A 24,898-nucleotide genomic window follows, 5' to 3' on the forward strand; every position below is an offset into this window, starting at 1 on the left:
CTGCACTCACAGGGGTTACAGCCTGAGCCCAGGGGGATTTGGAAACAGTCAAACTCAGGATTTAACCCTGTTTTCCAGAGAGGCTGAGGGAGGTTCTAGTACTGGCAGGATGCTGAGGTCACTCAAAAACAAAGCTCATGCTGGCCTTGTGAGGGGACCAGGTGGGAAAGGTCACAGTTTGGGCACGCTCCTCAGTCCTGTGTGGGGGTTGCAAGCACAATGAATTACTGACTCTGGAACAGTTCTCTAAATCACCTCGTCCAAAACACAGCAATCCCACTCTGTAAATAATAAACAGACGTGGCCTGGATTAAGACTGAACTGGCAGATGAGTTTCTGTTATAAAATCATACATTCTTTTTTTTGTCCAGTATTGGAACCCACAAAATTGAGAAGCCAAGAGAGACATCAGTGCTGGACAACCAAGGTGGGGACACGGCCCTTGAATACAGGTGGAGGAGCGGGGCTGCTTTCTCCTGGTGAAGAGTTAGCAGGGCCTGACCCACCAGCAGTCTGCAAGTACTGATAAAGCAGTTTCAAAGATAATGGACTCAAAACCTTCTTGGCAGTGCCTGGTGATACATTAAGGAGCACTAACCACAAAGTCCTGAAAGGTTAAGGTGGAATGTTGGGATGGTGCAGCCTTCACAGAGGTCACCAGATGGGTGGGGGAACATCTGGCCACGGAAGGTGCTATGGCTCAGGTAGGCAGAGCCACGGCTGATCTCATCCTGTGCTGATCATCAGCGTGGTGCTGGGAAGGGACCTCTGGAAACTCCTTACATAACCTCTTGTGGTCCTTTTCCATCAAAACTTCTGCAATTCTGTAACAAAGGTGTTATAATGTCTTTCCAAATTACACTTGCCAGGTGAATCTGGCAAGGGAATTTGTGCTTTGCTTTATCCATCCCTAACCCCTGGGCAGCCCATTTTACATGTACAGCAATGAGCCACTCCTTTAGAGACCAACTGAGCAAAAAGTGGTTGATCTGCAAATAAGGTGCTTTGGTTTCCTGGTTATAAAATACCAATTAATTCCATGTTAACAGGCATTCTTCGCTCTGAGGCTGAAGTGCTGCTCTAGAGACGGAGCGAAGATACAGCACAGGATGATGTTGGTTTGCCAAAGGTTGCCTGGTGCAGGATGAACACATCAGGTACAGGCAAGGCTGGTGGATAGAGAAGGAGCAGGCAGGACTAGGGAATGGGGAAGGTACCGGAGAGGAATACTGCATGTGTGCTGGCCTTCTGTAAGCAGAAAGAATCTGAACCTGGGGACAGGAAAGACAAAACATGCACATGAGATCTCAGCAGTGTCCACCAGTGCCATCCGTAGGCAAGGAGCCAGACTGAGGGAGGAGAAAGGATGGAGGGTGGAGATGTGGGTTGGAGCAAGCAAGAAAGGATAAAGGAGAATGCTGTGGAGAAGGAAGACTTGCTTCACTGGGAAGAGCACAGTATACTGGTCTGTGTGGGGGACTTGGAGGAGCTGTGGAATGGGGTGGATGTAGCTCCGTGATGGACCCATGTCCCTTGGCTGTGTTTAATCTACAAGTGTGCAGTGATACTGCGTGCAGAGGACACCAGCACTGCCCAGTGGTGCTGCCCAGCAGACCTCCATGACCAGTGGAAGAGCTGTATAGCTCTGAGGAGAGCATCTGGGGAAAGCCAGGAGGCATAAAGGGAACATGCCAGCCAGACAGCACAGGACATCAGCGCCAGCTGGTGCTGAACATGCCAAGACTTCAGCACAGGACTGTGCCAGCTTCCCAAGGGGCCTGGCAGGCAGTATGGCTGCATGAGGACTGCCCTGTACTCAGTTCATCAATCCGAGTCGCAGCAGTGCTAATTATCTCCAGCAGTGTGTCTTTTGGTGCCAGAGCATCTTTGCATCAGCAGGGAGGATGGAGTGACTGCACACTGCCAGCTCTACTCCTCTTCCCCAGCATTCCCACCTTCCCAGGCAGAACAGCAGGCATGGCACTGCGGGCCACCAAAGCGAGGGTGCTGTTGGTCCAGCTGCGGGGTGCTGAGGTGGAGGAGGGACTGAGGGAGCCCTCAACACTGTGTGACCAGGAAGAGGCGTCCCAAGGAGGTCTGGTTGTGAGGAATTCCAGTGGAAAACCCACCTCGGCAGGCTTGGCTCACCGTTTTAACTGGTGCTGGACCCGAACCCTGCCGGACCCAAACCTTGCCGGTTGCTCCACGCCAGCTTTCTCCCTGCAGAGGTGGGTCACCCAGCCCGTGCCCTGAGCCTGCTCCCAGCCCGTCTCCTGGAGCACCCCTCTGGGCAGCGGCATTCTCTGGAGCATCCCTCTAGGGGCATTCCCTCCTTCCGGGCCTGTGGCCTCCGAGGCCGCTCCCGCGCTTCGCTTCCACGCGGGGCCGCCCGCGGGCGCCTTCGCACCTCGAGGAGCTCGGCGGGGCTGGGCGGCAGCGCCTGCGGGGAGCGCGGCGCGGGAACGGGGCAGACACAGCCCCTCAGCAGGGCCGAGCGGTGTGGTGCGCTGCGGTGCGGGCAGGTCCCGGGGCGCGGCGGGCGGGCCCCGGGCGGGCGGGTCACGGGGCGGGGCTCGGGCCCGGTTCACATCCGGGCAACGCGCGGCGAGCGCGGACGTGGAGCGCGCGGGCGGGGCGGCGGCGCGCGGGGGCGGCGGCGCGGCCAATCAGCGCCGCGCTCTCATCGGTGCAAACAGGAGCACAATGGAGCGAGCGGCGGGCGCGCTGCAGCCAAGCTTGGCGCGAGCGCCGCGCGGCTGACGGGCCGGCCCGCCAATGGGCGGCGGCGCGCGGCTCTGGGCAGCCAATGGGCGCACCGCGGGGGCGGGCCCGGGCGAGGTTAGGGTGTCCTTGCAGGGTGCTGGGCTAAACTTCACCAAATAAAAGCTGTTTGTGTTGGGGCGGCTGCGGAGCCATTTTGGGTAAGTTCTGCCCCGAACTTTGGGTTCGCCCGCCCGGCGGGGCCGGGGCGGCAGCGGGGCCACGCCGGGGCGGTGCTATGAATGAAGGCGGCGGCGGCGGCGCGGGCCGCGGCGCGGGCGGGCGGGGGCCAGGGCGGCCGCCGGCCCTGTCATGGCTCCGGCCGCGGGGAGGGGCGGCGGCGCCCCCGGGTCCCTCCGCGCCGCCCTCCCCCGCCCCCCGGACCGCGGCAGCGCGGGGGGGCCGCGGCCCCTCTCACCGGCCCTGCCGTCCGCCCCTGACCGGGCCTCGCCAGCTCCGGGCCGGCAGCGCGGGGCCGGGCGCCCCCAGCAGCGGCGGCGGGTCCCGGGGCGTGCGGGGCCGGGGGCGGAGGCGGGGCGGGCTCCCCACGGCGCTGCGTGGAGGCTCCTCCCGGCCGGGGAGGGGGGAGCGAGCCCCCCCCCCCCCCCCGGGTGCGGGGTGCCGGAGCCCGCCCGCGGGGCGCAGTTACCCCCTGGCATCTCGGCTGCGGTGCTCAAGAATATCAATATTTAAGTCTTTAAACTTGGCGGTCGGGGGGAAGCGGGTTCCTTTGCTTGCTGGAGGCCCATGGGGCGCGGGCTGCCCGGCCCCGCCGAGCCGCGGCGCGGAGGGGGATGCGGTGGAAGGGCCGCTCCCGCCGCGCCGGGCCGCGGGCTCGTCCCTCTCACCGCGGTTCCGTCCCGCTGCGCGCGGAGCAGACGCGGATCCGTTGTGACACCGCAGCCATGTCACAACAGAGGCATCGCAGGCACGGCGGAGCCGCGTCTCGCCGCAGTCGTCGCGCCCGCTGCGTGTCTGTGGCAGCGCCGTGGGGCTCCCGTGTGCTCGCCAGTGGCGTTCACTGGCGATGGAGGTGGATATTAGCCTTGATCAATGAGGTTTGTAGGATGAAGGTTGTGAGAGACACGCACGCAAAAAATACGGGAGGAGGAAGCTAAATCGTCAGCTCGGGTTGCTGCTGCAAGGGTGCACCCGCCTGAGAGCGGGTCCCCCTCTGGTTATCAATTTTCCTGCTGACAACTACACTGAACTCGCAGCGAAGTCGGGGACCGCGGGGCCCAGGCAGGCTGCCTCAGCATACACAGAGTTGGTTCTGCCTGGTCTGCTGCTGGTCTTTGATGTGGTAGAGTTTTTTTGGTAATTTTGCTGTGAAAAATGCTTGTTTTGTTTCTTCAGGGAGTTGGGATGCTTTTAACCAAAAGCCCAGTCTTTTTTCTTGTTTACGTCCTGCTCAGGAAATGCAGCAAATGCTGTTGGGGTTGGAGAATGAGGAGAGACAGATGGAGATGGTTGACTGTGCCTGTGCAGTGTCCGATGGGACTGGGCAGAAGCCTCCAGCTTGAACTGGCCTCCCTGGCAGGGGCTCCTGGGGGGCAGAGAGATGCTGTTGTGTTGCTAGATGTTTGTCCCTGACCCCTTCATTTGCAGAGTATCTTTTTAACTGCTGTAGAGTCAATTGGATTAGGGTGTTGCCGGAGGAGAGGAAACACCGAGCTCTCAGGGAGTGTTTTCTCTGCCGTGAAGTGTTGCTGTTGCTTTTGGGCCCTGTTCAGGTGATGGTATGGGAAGAGGTGCTGTCTTGCCTCTCCTCGCCCTTTGTTTACCTTGTTCATGCAGGAGCTCTGCTGTGCTCCTTTGCAGAGAAATTGTAGTTTTGGTCAAACTGTTGAAGTATGATGCAATAACATCATATTTTGCTCTGGGAGTAAATTCTTCCTGGAGTAAATAAGTTGGTTCTCTTGCAAGGCTTTTGGCCTTGAGCTCGGTTGGTTTTGGTTTAGGGCTGCCCCCGGGTTCCTTTCCTGAAAATTGATTCCTCTTCCACTACAAAGTGTAACGTTGTCTGTCTTTGGGAACTCTAATTCAGCCCATGTCTCTGAATTGGTACAGCTGCCTGTTCTTGCAGGTCCTTCAGGAGTGCTGGACATACTGCTGCACTGCCTTCACCGCACAGATAGGCAGCGTGACAGCAGTGGGGTGAAGCTCATTGAATGTTGCCCCTCAGGTGCTTCAAGCTCAAAAACACATTAACTAGGAGAGCTGGATCCTGTGAAAATGTACATGTGTGCCTTGTGCAGCAGAACTGAAAGTACATGTTTTTATTCTTCAAACAAAAGCTGAAGTCAAGGAGAGGACTTTGACTGATCGTGGTTCATTTGCCCTTCGATGAAGTTTGAAGCCCACCCTACAGCCAAGGCTGTTTATTCCTGCCTGTTGTCTCATTCTTCCCAGCAGAAATATGGGCTGCCTTGTCCCTGAGGAGGCAGTTGTAGCCCCTTGCTGCACGCCAATATGGGTACCCTGTGTGAATCTGACACTAAGGCAGCTCTTGCAGTGTTTATCCATGCTGCTGCTGTGAATAATTCACAGCTCTCATGGAAGATGCTGTCAGGGGCCTCGTTACTGTGTTCTGAGTGCTGCTGTCTAGTTTGCTAGTATATGCCTTTTTAATGGCTTGAGTTTACCTTTTCTCCATTGTCCTGCATGGTGGCCTTAGGGGACCATGCTGCTTGTCTTCGAGCAGCTGGCCCTAGGTGTTCCAATGTTAGACCCAGGGGTCAGTGCTGTGGGTCTTCTTGGGGTCTGTTGATTTCTAATGGCTTGGTGGAGGAGGCTCTCAGAGGAGTGTCTTGTTTTCCTGACTGCTTTTTACTGTATTTCTTCAGCAGGAAGTAAATCTCTGCTTCCCTGTACCCCCCAAAAGTGTAGTCTCAATAATTTTTAAGATTTAATCTTCCTTGAGTGATTTTTAATATTTTATCAAGAGTTTCTCCAAACACAAACTTCTACAGGTGGATAACATAAAGAGTTTCACTGTAGTGGTTTGTGTTATTTCAAGAGAGCTTTGTACAAGCACGTGAACTTGTTTTTGTGAGCTGGGCAACTTTGTGAGACTTGTTTTTTGAGAGGCTGCCAGAGCAGGCCTTTGTGTTTTGCTGTGGTGTCCAGGCCTGTCTGGGCTTTGCGCAGATAAGAGCTGGTATCGTCCTCATCAGTGCGCAGGAGAAGCTTGCTCTCAGTAAGGGGGAAGAGCTGATGGGCCTTGTGCTGAGAGTGAGCCTTTGGTGCAGGAATGCAGACTTCTGTGTTGGGTCTGGAAAGCAGGCATGCACAGGGAGGCTGCTCTAAGATTGTCTTAAAGAGACATTGTCAAGCTCAGTGGTTGGATGTCTCACTGGGCCTTGGAGTACTTGAGAGGGCTTGTTTCATTGCTCCTGCAAGTAGCAGTGAATGCATTTCTCCTCACTCATCCCCAATTTCCTGCTTGGGACAATGGAGTCAGCCTCTGGTGTTGGTGGTCCTGCCCTGGTCTGTGAAAACAGAGGCAGAGTGGTTGTTGGAGGCCAACAAGCGCTGTCAAGGGGAGAGAAGATGGTCAGGGTGAAGAAGGGTCTGTATGCAGTGAAGCAGCAGTGTTTGCTGCGGGCAGAGTGTTAGTGACAGCATGCAGGGTTTGTGTTCTTAGCACCCTAAAAACCTATGAAAACAGAATTACCCTTGACTGTGGCAGAGGTGTCAGTGTCAGTGCCTGTGTTGCCATGCGTAGTGGTAGCGGGACCAAAATCCTCTAAGGAAGTGCTGGGCCCTGCACAGCACCAGTGCTGTGAGTGCCACACTGGGCAATGCCTGTCCCAGGCTCCAGTGATCATCCAGCACCAGTCCCTGGTGGAATAATAGAGCTGGGGAAAGCTGACCAACCTGGCAGCAAAAGGGGACAAACATGGTTCTCTGGGTGTCAGCTTGTGACACGAGACAAATCTGAGTTTGTTCCTAGTATCTCAGGCTGGTGCAATATGTTTTCTGTGTGATAGGACAATGCATTCAACTTTCCCTTATATGGGAAAATCTGGGATGCAGCCTAGCAATCCGCCAATATGTAGCTAATAATTTTTAGCATTGTTATGTTGGACGTGTCCAGTCAGCCTAAGAATTAGGGTATACCTGGGACACTGTAGCTGGGCTTTAATATTTGAGGCCGGTCTCTGGCAGCTGTCTGGGGAAAGGTTATGACTGTGCTCTAGGGAATGCCTGAGTGCAGTTGGCTCTTTTGGAAGTCAGCTAAAAGCTGGGACAGTTTGTGCCTGAGTGTAGAGCTCCTGCTCTGTGCTGCCCGTGGGCTCAGTCCTTAGAGAGATGCTGGGTTGTGTTAGCACCAGGTGGGGGTCGGGGAGCTTTTGACCCATCCTTTGTGTGAGGACCTTCTCTCTGTGGAGGAAATATGCCTTGAGGTGAAGGGGTGCATGCTGCTTCCGTACCGCAGCCTGTTGTCTCCAAGGCATTCGCAGCCTGTAGTGAGTATAAATCTTGCTCTAACAGGAGCAAAACACTCTTTTTCAGTCCAGAAAAGAAAATAGAAGCGTGGGAACCAAGTCCCAGTCCCTCTTAGTTTTCTGTGTGGGCACTGGAAATGTGCTTGCAGAGGCGCGTTGGGTATGGTTCAAAGAGTGCGGGTGTTACTGTGATGGTGAGGTACTGGCTTGGCTGTGGGGTGCCCATCATATTTTCCAGCCCTGGTTTCCCCTTTGAGGGATGCTGCTTCATGTTATTATGAATGTCTGTCCTCTGAGGTACAGCATGCCTTCTGCAGGCTTGCCTTTTCCCAAACTTTATGCTGGTTATTTTGGGGTGGTTTGTTTTACCGTGGTGGTTGGGAATTTTTTGGTTTGTGTTTTTCCTGGTGAGATTAAGTTTAGCTCTCTTCTGGTGAAACTTTCTGACACTTGTCTGGTTCTCTCTGCTATTTGGCGCAGTTGTGATGGGAAGTCTGTATTGAAGTGCAGGTAATTCATTCCTTCCTTTTGGGGTGACTGTGCTGAAAGCAGGAAAAAGTTATGCTTGTCAGTGTCACGTTTCAGAGTATTTCCTAAATCTTTCTATAAAAGTTTGGGAACTGTGGAGCCCTGCTTCACATCAGAGTAGGAGACAGTATCAGGGGTCAGGCTGGTGTTACTCTAGGCCCATGAGCTCGCTGCATGTCCTGCTAATGTGCCTGTTACTGCAAGGGAGGGACAGGTAGGCAGTAGATGGGCAAGGTTGTTTCATTCACTATCTGATGTACAGCCTGGGAGCTCTGGCGCAGGAAAATAGGTGGGAAGGGCACGGGCATGTGTGGGTGACCCCAGCAAAAAGCCTGTGCGAAGGCCTGGTGGGCAAGGCTGGGGGGGGCTGTGCCTCTGTGTCCCTGTGGCTGGCAGCAGACTGGTGTGGAGAAAGAACTTAGTGCCCTTAGTGTTAATACCCCCTGGGATGTAAGTTCCCCACCTCTTCCCCCAGGAGGTATCTCATTTGCATTTCTTTGAAGGCAGAAGCAGGACTTTAGCTAATTGAGGGACTTTAGCTACCAGGCCCGCCCCGTTAGCAACCGCTGCTGGGAGTTGTGCTCCCTCTCTATTGCACTGAAAATAGATATGTTTTGTGGACATAGTTTCATTTTGCACTTCAACTTCCTTACACTGTATGGCTGCCGTGGAAGGTGAATTCCAACATTAGCAATTAGCTACATGCAGGAACAAGGGTGCTACAAACTTACGGGGGGCTTCCACTTCTTTGACATATAGGTAGGTTAAGTATTGGTTCTTTAAGAAACATTAATCCCTTGTTATGTATGTGCATCGAGGCAGAATTAAAGTTAGTCCTAGGTACAAGAATAAACATTAGTGCTTTGCTATAGATGTGCTGTGAAAGCTGCTATTTTTGTGTGAGCCACTGCCTTGAGTTCTCTAGGTCTTGTGCACAGAGTACTTTTAACTCTCAATCTTTCATCTGCTTTGGTTGAACTTAGAATATACTTTAGATAAAATGAAGTTTAAGTGTTCAATGTCTGTTAATTGAGGATCTGAAAAGAGCCATTTTTGATGACTTCTTTAAGTGCCTGGTGCATCCTTGCTGTACCCTGTGCTTGCTTAGCTTCGGAAGGAGCGCAGTGGGGTGTACGAATGTACAGCCCTTTGCTCCTATTTGTATGCCTCTCTGCTTGTTGCTTTAGGGCAAGCAAAGCCCTGTTTCTCAGTGATCTTTCTCAGTCCCTGCAGGGTGCCCCTCACCAGAGTATCTGAGCCTTTCCCGGCATGCACTTTGGTGCATACATAAAAGCAGGTTTCTCTCCTCCACCGCAGACAGCAGAGACTGTGCTGTTCGCTGCGCAGTGATGTTGCGGGGAGGCTGGCTGAAGCAAGGCTTGTGCTTTCTGTGAAGGTGCTGAGGTTTGTGGTTGCAGATTTGTGGGCCAGTCACAGTGACTGCTCCACCTCCTTGCTCTGGAGGCTGAGAGTTTCTGTCAGAGAATAAAGTCACTGGTTTGGAGTTAGGCCAGTCCCACATTGTGCTTTGAGTGTGAGGACCAGGGTCCTAAATCCCAAAGGCAAAGGAAGGAGTGTGTCCCTGTAGGCACAGGCTCTTTGAAGCTTTTGTAGTTGTAATTTCAAGGAGAGTGCCTTCTGCAAGGGCCATGTATTGAGGTGTGACTCTGCAGCTTGCAGGACCTCTGTGTTTGAATAGGTACAGCTGTGCCCACATCTGACAGGGGATACTGTGTGTGGAAATGTGGTTATCAGCAGATACTGCTCTCTGGTTTCTGGACAGGCTCTCCATTGGCTGCTCTGCTGAGTGGAGCATGGCATTAGGGGTGAGGACAGTGTTCTTAAACCTTTTCCTGGATCCAGCTCTATTTCCTGCTCTTCCTGTCACCCTTAGTTGGATGAGGGAGACAGACACAGAGCAGAAGTGGATTTCTGGTCCTTGTTGCATGATTGTTCCTTCAGAGATGCCTGCTGAAGGAAGGGTTCAGAATATGAGTGGCTTATCCAAGTACAGAGGGAAGAGGACATGTGGAAATCATGTTGGTTTGGACTTCTGACAGGTACATGCAGTAAGAGTGGGCTAGGACATGGGTCTGTGGGAACCATGCTCTCCTGCTCTGTCCAGAGCTTACTTACCTGGCTTCCATGTTGCTACATGTCAGAGGAGACTGATGTCTACAGACCTGCCAGGCAAACAGGGACAAGAGTTTCTTGGTAGCTTGATGCAACTGATACCGTGTGCTTGCCCACTGGCTGGCTGACCCCATGGTGATGGTGCTGGTTGGCCAGGAGTGTCCAGGGCATCTTCTGTATCTGTGCCCTGAATGAATGCAGCCTGAGTCCAGGAGAGATCTGCAGCTCTGCCTGTGTGCTGTTGGAAGAGGCTTGGTGTGCTCTGGGGTTCCAGTTCTGTTTGGAAAAAGGGACTCTGCAAAGATGGGGCTCTGCAGCCAGCATTAGTGACAGTGGCTTGGCATCCTCTGGCGGGAACCTCTCCTGCCTGTGCCTTCCCTGCCTGTGCAGCTGTGGCTCTCCAGTCTGGCAAGGCTGATGCTCTTGTAACTGTTCCCTGAGCTGGTCTCTGACTAAAGGGGTTTATGAGCTGAGGCAAGAAGGGGCTACCTCTCCTTATGCGCTTTCAGCAGCATTTTACTTGCAGTGTGTCTGGGCAGGCCTTTGTGTGCTTACCATTTCAAAGGGCTACCCAAGTGTATTAAAGCACTGCCTATAGCTGAGGAGCTGGCATCATTGAACCTCAAACGTCTGCACATGAGGAGTTGATGAATTTCTCTTTGGCACTGTTCTCAGCCTCCCATACTTTAGTCTTTCTTGGGATAGTGTAAAAGACAAATGCAAGGAAACATGATTGAGAAGAATGTCTCATTACAGGTGGCATCGGAACTCTGGAGACTGTTCTCTCAAAGTAACTTCTCAGGCCTGGAGAACAGCAGATTTTGTCTGTTGCTATTCTGGAGCGAGGTTTGCTAGATTTTGTTAGGATGTACAGGCAGAGCAGTTGCCATGAGCTGTAGGATCTCCCCACAGTAAACTCTCAGACTGTGGTTATTTGGAATGTTACCTTCCTGGGTGTTGAGGAACAGCTTGGCTCCCCCAGTACCTGGCCCTGCTGCAGGCAGGGGTCTGCCAGCCAGCCTTTCTGCCCTGCCCTGGAGTGGGTGGCCTGGTTTTGCAGCGCTGGCAGGGCAGGTAAAGCCTGTATGGGTGCAGGAGCCCTTCTCCAACAGGGCAGCATCAATCAAGTGGCCTCTGTAAGGTGGTGTTGGAGCTGTCCTGTGCTTGGAGAGTGAGCAGTGTAGCAAAATGTCCTTCTGCTTGTGGAGATTCCTTCTGTGCCCCCCCCAGCCTTTACTGTGTGTGAGAGCACAGACCCTTCTATGCCCCCCCAGCCTTCACTGTGTGTGAGAGTACAGACCAAGCTGAGCTTCCTTTATTACCTGTTTTTTGAGATCCCTACGACAAGGATGCAGTGCTTCCTGGCCCAAAGAAGAACTGCTCACTTATCACGCACTAAGATGTACCTCAGGATCAGCCTTCAATGCCCATGCTCACAAGCTATGGTCTGAGATGTGGCCATGGTAGGCAAAGCAAGGCTGGCCCTGAGCTCCCTTCAGGCACCGTACCCCTCTTGCCACTCTGCCACCCGTGCATGGATGAGGCATTTGGCAAAGCAGTGGTGTCCATCCTGTTGTGAGGCCCTGGAAATGTTTAAAATGCTAACTCTGTTCCTGTGGCCCAGCTGCTGGTGACTTGGCCATGTTTCATTCAGCTCCTTGGATGTGTTTCCTCGGGCACATTCCCATGGGCTACTCATTAGATGAAGCAGGAGGCTGGCAGGAGGGCACCAACTTTTTCTTTCACCCTTTTTCTTTACTGTGGTTATAGCAGGAGAACAATGGGGAATACCTTAGTCAACAGATAACAGGAGCAAACAGGAATGTGGGGACATCAGGTGAATGACTGGCAGGGGTAAGAGTGATCGACTGTGGAGGCGTGTGGCAGGGAGCTTCAGCTGGAGCAGACTGACCGAAATTCCTGAAGGAATGATTTTCAGCATGACTGGACTCCACAGTGGGGTCTCCATCAGTATATGGAGTTGTGGCCAGTGTTGCCGTGCCTTCCCAGCAGGAAATCTGCTCAGGGTGTCAGATGTGTCCTTCATATGTGTCTACAGCCAAGTCTTGAGGTGCATTGCATTTGTTCACCTTCTCAGTAGCCCTGATGTCAGTGTTGATTTTTTTTGTCTCTATTTTACCATTAGAAACTGGAGGCACAAAGGGTTATAATTGCCTCTGAGGAGCTGTTTGCAGTATGGCAAAGCTGTTTTCTGGCAGCTTGAGTTTGCTGTGCAGGATATTAACAACAGCAAGAGGAGAAGATCTGTGCTTTCAGGAGTGCCATCTCATTTTTTGGCCATCTGCCTTGGGATAGTATGAGTTTGGTGTAGTTTGGGGTATAGCTCTCAAACAGTAACCTTGTAAAAAGTTCTTTGAATTGGCCAGCTGTCAAGGCCTACTGGTTGAGCTGGCTTTTGTCGACCTTTCTTACTAATAAAGGTTAAATTGTGTGCCTGGTGGCTTCTTTCTAGGGACAGTGACCTTGAGGATGGACTTGGACAGCTAAGCGAAGCTCTGAGCTCTTGTGTGTGAGACATAAAAGGCAGCAAGAAAATGTGCAGAGTGCACAGGGTGCTGGTTTTTGCTGAAACCACTATATCCCTCCTGGTAGCTGGAGAGCAGCTGGATGTTTTGCCCTGATGCAAGAAACCTCTGAAGCAGCTGACAGTAACCCCTGTGCTCCCTTGAGCCCAGTAATTCATCAGAGGGTTTTTTCTTACACTACTGGGAAGTCTGGCTCCTCATGACTGCTGATCCAGGAAGCCAGCAGGAGCTAAGCCCACAATTCTTTCTCTGCCCAGGGGTAACAGCCAGGCACTTCAGGGAAGAGAGCCTGCTTCCAGCACTGAGACTGTGTCCTCAGAGCTTCCTTGCCCATTTCCATCTAAAACGTAGCTAGGGTTGTGTTCTCACTCTGACCTGAGGCTTTCCACAGCCTCCTTGGCAGCTGAAGCACACCTGCCTTGGTATGCAAGGCTCCCTGCCTTGTGGAGGAGCAGATTGGGTGGACTATCCCAGGCTAAGAGGAGTTGCCCACCAGGCATCTTGTTGGTTGCCAGCTGCATTGTGCTGCCATGAGCAGTGAGCTTCTGGCTCCCACAGGCCAGGAGAGGGGCTGTGAGCTGGCTGCCTCTGGCCTGCAGCAGGGTGCCAGAGGGGTGGGGGAGCTCTGCAAGACGCTGTGGGAGTGACACTTGGCCATAGGCTTTAATGGCTTCAGCAGCTTGGGACTCTCCTGTAGCAAGTAGATACAGATATTGCATTTTTCTTATTTTAAAGTAGGAAATTAGGTGCTGGGAGTGTGATGGGAGAGGTGGGAAGGCTTTATGGCCACTGTAACTGTTCCCTGGACACTCCATTCATGTCCTTCCTTGTTGGCTTGCTGGTCAGCATGCTGGGGCTGGTGAATAAAATGGAAGGAAAATCTGCCACTGGTGATGGAGAAATGGCTTGTTAAAATTTGGCAGACAGGGCAGTTAATTTGGGCTGTGTGGTGGCCTGGATTGGATGCCACACTGGAGTGTGTTTGTGTTTAATGGGTAGCAGAGGTCTGGAAAGTGCCACATCAGAGATTTGCGATGGGCTTTGCTGATGTTGCAGGAGCTTGAGCTGGTGATACTCTTGACAGGGCATGTGAATTGTGCTTGTGGGACACCCCTCTGTAGGGAGCCACTGGGGACCCCGGCATGTGCAGGAGTGCTGCACATGTTCTTGCACACTAATGCGCCCTTACCCATGGAATCATGCCTCTTGGCACTGAGGGTGGTCAAATGCCCGTCCCTGTGGGAGCCCAGACTGCTGGGTGCCAGCTATGAGCCTGGGCAAGCTTGGCTTGTCTCCTTTCTCTCTTGACTGCGTAGGTACTGAATTGTAGAGATTTGATTTGTTTTTCCTCTGGTTTTTGCCTTGCTGATGTTGAGGATTAAAATTCACTGCCTGAGGCTTATGAGTAACTGTTTGGAGTCAGACTCTTGGCCAGCAGATCAGAAGGCAATAGACATAGTAGGTTTGAGAAACCCATCTGGCTCCTGGTAGCTCCTGCATATCAGGGTAGCAGGTGATGATGTAGGAAAGGGCACACAGCTGCCGCTGGATGCATCCCCATGATGGGAAAGGGGGTACAGCTGACACTGGGTGCATCCCCACTGCAGACAACCACCTTGCAACTCCTGGTGCCACTTGGGAGTAGTGTGTCCCCTCATTTTGGGCTGTTTATGAAGGTGATGAGGGAAATACATTCTATGATGAGCTCAGGTCTGGTTTCCCTCTCTTTAGCAGCAAGCTGGAGTGCATCTCTTTGTGTGCATGTTGAGTGGCCAGGCACAGCTTTGTGTTCATGATGTGCCTCCACTGAACAAACTGAAGGGGTTTTAGCCATTCTCTGTTTTCTCTTCCCTTGTGCTGTTGGTCCCTGCTCACTGCTGTGCTCACTGGATTCTGCGTGAGCCCTTGGCTCTCAGCCCTCTGGCTCTGTTCAGCTGCTGAAGGTCATTATGGTTATGGTCTTGGGTTAGGAGCTGCATTTGAAAACCCTCCAAAAAGGAGCTATTGCTGGTTCTGCCACGTGAGCTTGTCATGAGAGTCATGAAGTGCAGCTGACTGAAGCTGCATTACCGGGGGCTGTATCCAGCCTGCGTGTACTCTCTTGCTTGTTGGGTGCCAACAGAGCATCCTCTGTGCACAGGCAATGGCACAAGCCCAAGTGTCTCCCCAGGGTCTCTGACGTGGCTGTCGCTGTACGGCTGAGAGCTTGGGAGCAGAGTGTTGGCTTTTTGGAGGGGAATGCTGTGCAGCATCACCATATTGCTTTTCCAAGGGAGCAAATGGCAAGGAGGTTGTGGTGATTTATTGCCTGCCTGTCAAAGTCTTGTTGCCTGTTCTCTTGTGGGGTGGTGGAGTTGGCTGTGGGAAGGTGCTGCAGGTTTGCCATGTACATTTGGTATCCTTATCAGCAGATCTCTTGGCTCCCCTGGCCCCACAGAGAACACAGTTCATTCCCCCCCCGCCTTCTTTCTTTAAAGATATTGTGAGAACAGAAAATTGCTTGCAGCATGGCAGTGTTCCTTGGGGCTTGCTGTTGGTGTGATGCTCTGCCTGTCCTGGACATGTGCACCTGCCTGATGCCTGTTTTCTCCCTTACTTTGGGTTATTTGGACCTCTGTGTATTCTCCTTTTTCCTCTTGCTTCCTTCATCCTGCTGTCCTGCTCAGGAGTGTGGGGCCTGTGCCCTCTTCCCACTGGTGTCAGGGAGCAGTGAGGGAGTGTTAATGGCAGCTGAGAAATGAAGACCACTTGGCTGCTCAGTGAAGACTGTCCTGATGGGATGCTGAGGGAGTCTTGTTTTCTGTAGTTGTGTGAGCAGAGCTGGGAAGCTGCTTCTCCACAGCCTCTGTTTGGGAAGGAGAATATATGCTGTGCTGCCTCGCAGTGAGCTTGCAGACTCCCCAGCCCCCTGCATCACTGCTGCTGCTCCTCTCTTGCTAAACTACTGGGTTATTTTTAACTTGGAAAAATTACAACCCGAGATTGGCATTCTCTACCCCCAGCGGAGAGCTGGAGGCAGGATGTGGGGGAGGCACTGCGGAGGGCTGGGAATGCGGCTCGCCGCTCCAGCAGGCCCGTTTCCAGGGGCTCGTGCCCCCCGCAGCACTGTGCCTGCCGGGCTGCGCGGCAAGGCCGCTTCTTGCTCGGCACGGATGGAGCTTCAGCCTGGATTCCCATGGCGAAGGCACAGAGCAGCTGCAGACACATAAACAAATCCTGCTGCAGCAGGCTGTGGGGAGAGAGCCGTGCTCTGCCTGCCAGGCTGCTTGCGTGACAGCTTGCAGACAGGTAGCTGCTGATGGGGACTGGGTACCTCCTTCAAAGAGTATCCTACAGAGATGCTCTAGGGTGATGGAGTGTGGCTGTGGAGGAGCAGCCAGGTGGATTGCTGTTTTGCCCACTGGAGGAGGCTTTGCTGGACCGCACAGCCCTCCCTAATTCAACTTGCAGAGAGCTGTCGGGGTGGAGCCAGGGAGAGAAGTGTCACTCTTGCGCCGTGGTTCTCTTTCACCCCTCCCCTAGCCCTGCCTCTACAGTGTTTTGCAGGCAGTTGTGTTGTCAGTGCGTGTCTCCCCTGCCTGGAGCTCCCCGAGTGATGGGAACACCTTTCTAAATCCGCTGGCAGTGAGATGTTTCTGCAGAGCCTCTTCTCCATGCAGCCCTCAGGAATGTAGTTCCCTGAGTCCCTCTGGATTGCAGCAGACACTCAAGTTTCAAGCTCCGGCAGCTCTGCCCGCTGAGACGTGCCTGTGCAGTCCTGCTTAGGAACAGGGATTGATAAGGTAGCAAGGCTCAAACAGCACCAGAGGACTGCAGATGTGTCTCTTTGCTGTTTGGTCACAGAGAACACTGTTGGTCAAGCCAAGCAGAAGAACAGTGCAGGTTCTGCTCTTGGTCTGTCCCAGCCAGACCTGTCAGTCTTTTACTGCTGCTCACCTTCAATGTGGATGCATCAGGTGCAGAGGGTGGCTGATACATGGGCCCTGCTTGGTTGTCCTTGGGCTTGCTGTCTGCCTTGCCAGCTGCAAAGCTATTGAGGAGGCTCCTCTGACGGGGAGGTGCTGCCAGGGACTGGGGCCTTCTGCTCAAGGTTGCCTGGGAAGGCCTGCCAGATCCTATCAGTTCTGATCTGTAGTCTACTACTCCATAGCTCTCTTAGTGATTGGGCAGGAGTAGCAGGGGAGCACAGCAAAGCTCTTGGTAAGCAATGGCCGGTCCTTATTTCCCTCAGCTGACTTCAGGCAGATGCAGGCACCCTTCCTGGCTCCTTTGGGAATGATTCTCATTTACTTGTTGAGGCTGGTCCTGTACACCCAGCACTCTGATCCCATTTGGCCTGACATGCTCTGGGCAGTGAGCTGGTGTGAGGCTCTCCAAGCTGTAGGATGTGGTACACAGGCTGTTCCTGTGCCTCTGACCTCAAGTCAGGACTCTGGGAGTTCCTGCCAGAGCAGCAGTACTGATGTCTCAGCTCTACAAAGACCTGATGTGATGCCTGACTCTGACAGAGAAATGACACAGCTCATGTCTTGTTGACACCCAACAAGCAAGAGAGCACGCGCACGCTGTATGGTAGGGAATGGCTACTGGCTACTTCTTTTCCTCAAGGCTGCAGGGTTTGTTGTCAGGCACGAGACACTGCTCTGTGTTTGAGCCAAGGGCTGCTCCCACAATGGCAGCAGGTGGTGGACAGCAGAGCAGCTCTTGGGCAGCCAGGGCTGTAGTAGCACCCCTTCCCCCAGAGAGCTACTCTGCAGTTTATGTGCGGCAGTGGGGTGTCCCCACCACCCCTGAATGGTGTGTACACACACACAAGGACAGCTGCTGACACTGGCACAGGCATTGGTGTGTGGAGCAAAGACAGAGCAGGACCCTTTACTTGGAAGACAGGCTTCTGAAAGCTCTCAGTTGCACCATTGCCTGGTGCCCTTTGTTGCTGCCTTGCGTCTGGCAGGCCTGAGCAGGGCCCTGGTGCTGTGTCTGTGGGAGCTGCCTGCAGCTCTTATTTCTAAGACTTCTCATCAGTGTGTACTGTGACCTCTGCCGGTGTTAGGGCAGGTTAGCCCTGACATCCTCAGGTACCAGAGTAGCAAGGCAGTGCTGAGCCCCCCAACTTCCCCTGGGCTAGCTGCCATCCATGAGCCTGGCTTGCTGCTGGCCTGCAGGCCTGGGCAGCAGGTTTGGACTTGGCACCCCTGACTAATCTCTTTTCCTTCAGACTGTGCCCAAGCACTGGGGAGATGCAGCACTTCTTGAGGCATATCAGCAGAGCAGACCTGCTTGTCTGAAAATCAGTAATTTCATGTCCTCCAGGGCTGCATACAAAGTGCTGTGCCTGTTTGAGATGTGTATTTTCAAGGGATCCTTCTTGTCATCAAAACTACAGGAGGGAGGAGAGAGAAGGGCTACATCATGTTGAGGAGGTGAGCAAGGCTTGCACCCCTCACCTTGAAGGAAGTGTCACCAGAAGTCCGCTGATAGATGGAGGTTGGACACTTCTTGATGCATTTATCTCAAAGGAGCTGCTTGCAGTGAGACCTTGTCCTTGGCACCTCCCCTCCCTGAGCCTACTGTGTGTGCCAGGTGCTGCTCCTGCACCTGGGAAGGGGAACCCTCTGGCTGCAGGGAGCTGGCAGACGAGGTCATTCTGGAAAGTCTGCATCTCCAGTGGGTCAGTGCCAGGGAGTTTGGGGGATGAGTGAGGATATGTGGAGCTAGGTGTACTGTATTAAAGCACTCCTCTGGTTTGTAATAAGCAGAGGGGTCTCCAGCCTGAAGTGTGGGGCTCCTGTTCCTCTTGAATGTCACTGATGAGGCACCAAGGGGTGCTTCCATTCTGCCACATAGGAAAAGCAGCTGGGAAAGCTGCTGATGTCTAAATTAAACAATCATAGAATAGAATGGGTTGGAATGAATCTTAGATTATCTAGTTCCAACCCCTCTGCCATGGGCAGGGACACCTTCCACTAAATGCACTTTTAGCTCAGGGTGGACAGCTGAGACATGGACCCCAATTTGTGTTTGTGGAGAGTTGTGAGTCTGTAGTGTCATTGTGTGGTCCTGGCTGGCAATGTGCCTTTACTTTCCAGGAAAAGTATCTGGTGGAGGACCTTGTCACCTCAGCAGTAGTGCAAGGCAGACTGTCATCCCACTGGACCCAGCTTGCTGTGCTTAAGGAGTTCAGGGGCTCTCACTTCTGGCCTGGGACCTGAGTATTCAAGACACCTCCTGAGAAGCAAACGTGATCCCTTTGCTGGATTTTTATCACTTCATTGAGATGTGGGGTGTGCGTGTGCAGGGTGCTGAGTGGCTTGGTTGTGTCACTGAATGTCTGCCACAGGTATGGCTGAAAATCAGAGTTGAAGTGTATTGAGTAGAGTCTCCTCTGGAGATACTCAAAACCTGCCTGTGAGACCTGCTCAAGGTGAACCTGCTTTATCAGGGGACTTGGACAAGATGATCTCAAGAGATCCCTTTGAATTCTAACTGCTCTGGGATTTTGTGTAGTGGTGCATGTCAACTTACAAGTTTGCAGTGTCCAAGGCTGTTTCCTGGTTCTGCTCTTTGCTGCAGCAGCTTTGGATGGACTTGAGTGCAAAATTCCTATTTAGCAAGGGAAAAGAATGAGTGCAGGTTTTCCAAATGGATTATCACCAGTGGTTGTGGCACATAGGTGGACATGCCCACAAAGGCCTGTGGGTGCCCCTTGTCCTTCCAGAGGTGGCTTGTGAGCATTGCTTCTTTTTGAATCCCAGGTACTGTTGTGCTTGGAGAAAGCCACGTGCCCCTTTTTTTTGTCCTTCTGAAGGGGATCATTAAGGACCTGGGGTGTTGATTTTTGTTTTAACTGCACTTGTTTCCTAGCTGCAGTTTATTTCCACAGATAAAATCGGTGCTTTTTCCCCTTTGAAGAAGGCTGTCACCTGCCTCTTGCAGGCAACTGAACATGGCACTGTGCTGCAGGAATGTGGTCTAATAAAGTAAAAACATTTGCTGCTGTACTGAATAAGGCATGTTCTCAGGTAAATGCCATTAGTTTCTGCAGATGCTGAGGCCTCTGCTTTGTCTGGGTTTGTGGTCCTTTTGCCTGTTGGTGACAAGCCTATGGACATTATCCGGAGGGACAGATAGGGCTGTGTTCATGTTGCCCCGGGGCAGCTCTGGGGCTGAGCTGGCCTGGGGAAGCTTCTGAGCTGCAGCCAAGGCATGTGGGCATGTACACCTGTGCCATGGGTTGGGGGACCTGGGGACACCTGAACTGTCGGAGAAGAGAGGGGAGGACAGGGCTTGAAGATAATATGGACCCTTGGAAGTAAAGGCAAAACAAAATTAGGACTGCGTTCAGAGCTGCTGACTCCCACCTTCCTCACCATGCTGCAGATGAGATTTCCCTTCAGGAAATGAAAGTTGCTCTTTGGATAAAAGCTATGAATAAAACTTCCTTTCTGAAGTGCCTTGATGTGTCCATGACTGAGGGGCTGTGGGAACATCTTGAGATGAAGAATGCTTGAAGGGATATTGGTAGAAGTCTGCAATGGGAGAATGCCAGAGATTGTGCTCAGAGATTGAACTTTGTGTGTCTGAAGTCATCTGTGGGCCCAGTCCTTGGCAGTGGTTGTGTGGGTATCTTGGGAGCACATGCAGGTTTTGGAGAGAGGAAAGGCTGAGACAAGTCTGGATGTGTCCCCAGGGGAAAGATGGGGTTGTGTGCCTTACTGGTTTTGAGGGCTGTGTGAACCATAGAATCAAAGTAGTTTGGAAAAGGCCCTTTAGATCATCGAGTCCAGCTGTGAACATAACACTGCCAAAGCCACCACTCAACCATGTCCCCAGGTGCTAAAGCCACATGTCTTTAAAATCCCTGCAGGGATGATGACTCCACCACTGTTGTAGGCAGCCTGTGCTAGTGCTTAACAACCCTTTTGGTGAAGAAATTTTCCTTAATCTCCAACCTAAACTTCTCCTGGTGCAACTTGGGGCTATTTGTTCATATCCTGTTACTTGGTAGAAGAGTCCACCTGGCTCCACACTCATGTCGGGGAGTTGTAGAGAGCGAGAAGGTCCCCCCTGAGCCTCCATTTTTCCAGGCTGATCTCCCCCGGCTTCTTAGCCACTCCTCCTCAGACTTGTACTCCAGATCCTTCCCCGGCTCTGTTGCCTTTCTCTGGACATGTTTCCTGAAGGTTCTTCTTGTCACAAGGGGTCAAACCACTGAATCGAAGCTCCATGCCCCTACATCATTCCTCTCCCCAAAGTGTTTATCCTGTTGGGACCCTGAGGACTGATCCTGTTTGACTGATCCTTGCCTGTGTGTATGTGTTATATTACAAGGAGGAGCACCTTTTTGTCAGGTATTTTGGTGATCAGTGGATTTATATTGGGGATGTAGCCTTTTTTGGCGATGCACTACAAAAACCAGATGAGTTTGAGATGTGAGAGCCCACCAGCAGAGTCTCCTAAAAGGCAAGTAGGACATAAACTGAGAACAGCTTGGATGGTGCAGATGCATCCCCTTTCCTGCTCTTGGAATACATAACCTGTGGGCACAGTCCTCTTTGCTTGTTAACACATGCCATGTTTTCAGCTTGCTGGCTGTGGAGACTGTTGGATTTGTGGGCCAGTCTAATTACATCTCCTTTCCGCAAGATATGTTTTAATGTAATTCAATCTTAGGTGGTGGTGGTGCTCTTTGTGATGAAGCTCCTCTGTGCAGCTGGAGTAATCCTTGTCTAGCTCTGTTTTGCACTGCAAATCTGTGCAGTGCCTCAGGCTGGCTCTGTTTAAGGTTTCAACAAGAATGGGTGTTGTTTTTGAGAAGGAGGTTACAGAGAAAGGCAAAGTTTGATCTCTTACCCGTCCTTGTAAAAATTCAGCTAGCCTCAGCACAGCATCAGCCTCTGAAAACAAACATTTGATTTTTAAAAGTTCTGTTTGTTGCTCTACTCTATTCCCTTTGCACCTGAGTGAAGGAGGGCAGGAGCCTGACACCCTATTGGAGGTTAGGATTTTTCCTTTTTTTTTTTTTTTTTTTTCCTCGTAGGGAATTTTCTCCCATTTGCTGCCTAAGAGATGGTAACAGGGATACTTAAGAGAAACAAAAGGAGTGGCCAAGATGGGGGAGGGATGCAGCTGGCTGAAGGGCTTTCTCTTGGGAAGGGCAGAGATACCGCAAGATTTTGGGTGAGGGGCTGAGCTCGGCTCCTCCCTCTCGCTCTCTCGCCCTTGGGACCAGAGGTGCGATGGCCGGGCTGCTGCTGTGAGGAGAATTTGCTGCTACCGCGGAGTTCTGTCCTGCGCTGCTTTCTCCTTACTGGGGGTGAGCTTCTGCTCTCAAGTGCAGCTGTTGAACTGGGACCTTTCCAATGCCCGACCTCACTGGGAGGAGGACCCCGACCCCGTCCCCGTCCCCGTTCCCGGAGGGAGCAGCTCCCGGCTGCTGCCGCTGCCGGGCCCCGCTGCTTTCTGCCGCTGCTCCGGCTCTTTCAGTGCACGTTAACCCGACCCCCCGTGCCCGCCGGGACACCCCGCGGCTCCTGCTACGGCTGTGGAATTTTCTGCTACACTTTGTCTGCCACCCGGGTGCGCCCGGCTCCGCTGCGGCAGCCGCCGCTCCGAGGTTCCTGCTGCGCTCCATTCCGGCTCCCGAGCGGCACCCGAGGGGCCCGGCTGCCCCTGGGGCTTTGCCAAGGAAGCCCCTTTTCCATCCCTCCCGCCGGCCCGGCCGCCATCACCGCGTGCAGAGGCGGCCGAGCTGGCGCCACAGCGCCCCCTGCAGGCGCGGGGGAATCCCCGCAGCCGCCCTGCCCGGCCGGGAGCCACCAGCGCCCCTGGCGGCCGCGAGCGGAGCTGCACCGAGGGGAAAGGGCCTGCGGCCGGGAGAGGCCGGCCCTGGGCTCTGCTGCTGCTCGTTGGTGCTGCCGGCGCTGCTGTTTGTGTGCCTTGGCACCCACACACACACCAGCAAAGAGCTGCTACTCCTTCTCCCGTAGCTCTGCCTGAAAGCCCCTTCATTTCAAAGTGATCATAATTTGGAGGGAAGGGGGTCACATTTTCCATTCCAAGGGAGGTTCCCACCTTCCTTGGTGGACACTTCAAACCAAGACCCACCACCACAGGCTTTGTGTTGCCTTCAATAGGGAAATGTCTTTCTCTGAAACCTCGTCCTCATTCTCTTCCTGAACCTGAGACACGGTCCCCCAGGCACTGCACAGACATTGCATGGATAAAAATTTCTCCCATCCCAAGTGTTTGGCAGCCACCTTCCAGCTCTACTCCAATGGCAGCTCTCAGCCTTCAGTCCTGTCTCTAGCCTTCCTTTTCTTGGGAACAGGTGGGCATGGCCCTGAAGCCAAGTAGGCAGACCTGAGACTTTCCTAGCATGGGTCTCCTACCATTTCCTTCTGGTAGCCCTTCCCTGCTCTGCCTGCAGCTCCAGGCTTTCTCTCAACCCTAGCTCTCCCTTTCTGGGGAAGCTCTAGAGAAGGCTGCTGAGCCATTTTCCAGACCAAAGGCTTCTCTAAGCACCAGTCTCTTTGCAGGCCCCCACTTTGCTTTGGCAGCCTATTGCCATCCCTATTTCAGTTGTATGTCAAGGCTCCTTCTGTCTATCAGTGTTACTCTGAACCTAATTTTATAGCTGAACCTTTTGACAAGAGCTGCTGTACAAGAGGTGATTCCCAGACAAGGGCTCTTGACAAACTAAAAACATCTTTGGCATACCATTTCTAACCCTGTTCCAAATGCAACCCTAAGCTTTCACTTTCTGTTAGCCTTAACTGTAGTTCTTGCTTTCCAGTTGAGTCTTAGAGCTGGAAATCCAGACAGAGTTCTTCCAGCCCATGTATCTTGGCAGCCCCCACTTGGCTTTGGCAGCCCTTTTCCTGCCACAGTCCAAGTGTAGCTTAGGCTTTGTCCCTCTTGCAGCCCTAACCCTACTCCTGGCACTGGCTCTTATTTTTCCACCGAACAATTGAAAAGGTCCCATAGCCATTGCCTGGATGAAAACTGACCCAGCGCAGCTGTCCTGCCAGCCCCTGCTTGCCTGGTGAGGCCCCGGCTCAGCTGTAAGCTCTGGCTTTCACTCAAGCCTCTTATTTTTTGTGAAGAACTGCAGTGAAGACCCCTAACCCATGGCTCACTCCAAAGCCTTCACTCATCCTGGGACTCCGGGCTGCTCTCACTTATCTTTGGCAGCTCCTTTCCAGCTTCGCTCCAGCAATAACACCAGGCATTCTGCTTCTGAGCCCAACCCCGTGTTTGCCTGTGCACTGTGAGGAAGGGATATAAGGAAGGGCCTGCAGCCATTTCCTGGCACAAGGTGTCCCACATGGGTCTCTTGGCAGCCCCTCTCCCCAGGTGCAGTGTAACCTTTCCTTTCTGTCCAGACCCTGACCTGAGCTGTTTTCCAGCTGAATTGTAGGGAACCTTCTAAACCATTTCCCAGGCCAGCCCCTTTAGCTTTTGCCATCCCTTTCCAGCTCCACGTGAGTGCTAGACTCTGGACCCTGATGCTGGTTTTCCAGCAGAGCCTTAGCTAAGCTCCCCAGCCTTTTTCCTAATGAAGGCTTTTTCCCAGGTGAGGCCTCGTGCAGTTCTTGCTTTGCTCGGCTGAGCTCTGCCTCCTCTGCACCTCTAGGTTTTCTTTTTCTTAGCCATAGCCCTGATTTTCGTGAGAAGCCATAGAGAAGTTTTCTACCAATTATCTGGACCAGTGTTTTCTCCCAGCCCAGCATTCTTGGAAGCTGCCGTGTACTTTTGCAGCCCCACTCAGCATTATCCCAACCTTAATCTTATTAGGGTCAAGGTCATTCTTCAGGAAGGTGTCTGCAAACTCAGGTCTTTGGCATCCCCTACTTTCTTCTAGTGGGCCCTTTCTGGCCCCTCTCAAGCTATGAATTTTGGCTTTTCTTCAGCCCTAATCTTAATTTCATATCTGAAGCCCAGCCAAGAGCTGCCAGGGGAGGCTTCTCCCGGGCCGGGTGTTCTGTGCTCCAGCAGTGCTGTTACAGCCCCAGTCCCACACCTGTCCTGTGCACATGGAGGACCTGTTCCCCAGGCTTGCCAGTGATGCAGAACAGGATTGAGCTCGGCTTCCTTAAAATTTTATATGCATATTTCTGGACTTTTTTTAAGTCAGAAAACTGCTGTTTAAAAGACAGGATTGGGCAACATTGACTCACTTGCCTTTTCCCCTTCATTCTCGTTTGCTCGAGAGGGGTGCCAGGCAGCCGTGCCTTTGTCAGCAGGGCTGTTGAAGGATGTGGATGCTAGCACAGACTGGCTGCTCCTTCCCAGTTTTGCATCCAAGCTTCAGATTTGGATTCTGGCATTGCTGCTAGCATACAGCATTGGTGGGCAGGATTTTCAGTTCAGTTAGGAGTGCTTGTTCAGACCTTCACTAGGGTATTTTCATTTTGAATGTTGCCATCAGTGTCCTTTAAATACCCTTCTGAGATGTGCAGTGGTGTGGTTGAAATACAG

At 52.9% G+C, this 24,898-nt stretch overlaps 1 protein-coding gene and 1 long non-coding RNA gene across 14 annotated transcripts in view; one reads left to right on the top strand and one right to left on the bottom strand.

Moving 5' to 3' along the window:
* Positions 1-310: 310 nt before the first annotated feature.
* LOC125335033 lies at positions 311-2,492 on the bottom strand. Its single transcript, XR_007207303.1, has 2 exons — positions 2,408-2,492; positions 311-1,271 (listed from the first exon to the last, which is right to left on the bottom strand). It is a non-coding gene; the product is annotated as an uncharacterized LOC125335033 (long non-coding RNA).
* Positions 2,493-2,788: 296 nt separating this feature from the next.
* Positions 2,789-24,898, top strand: part of CHD6 (chromodomain helicase DNA binding protein 6) — a 92,621-nt gene continuing 70,511 nt past the window's right edge. For 6 of the 13 annotated variants that reach the window (XM_048322235.1, XM_048322230.1, XM_048322237.1 and 3 more), the window contains exon 1: positions 2,793-2,921. The gene's annotated coding sequence lies outside the window, so the exon portion shown is untranslated. Of the gene's footprint in view, positions 2,922-24,898 lie in introns of all 13 variants that reach the window. The other 7 variants (XM_048322236.1, XM_048322238.1, XM_048322239.1 and 4 more) reach the window with 4 other exon arrangements.

The sequence above is a fragment of the Corvus hawaiiensis genome, chromosome 17 (assembly GCF_020740725.1).
Source record: "Corvus hawaiiensis isolate bCorHaw1 chromosome 17, bCorHaw1.pri.cur, whole genome shotgun sequence".
NCBI lineage: Eukaryota > Metazoa > Chordata > Aves > Passeriformes > Corvidae > Corvus > Corvus hawaiiensis.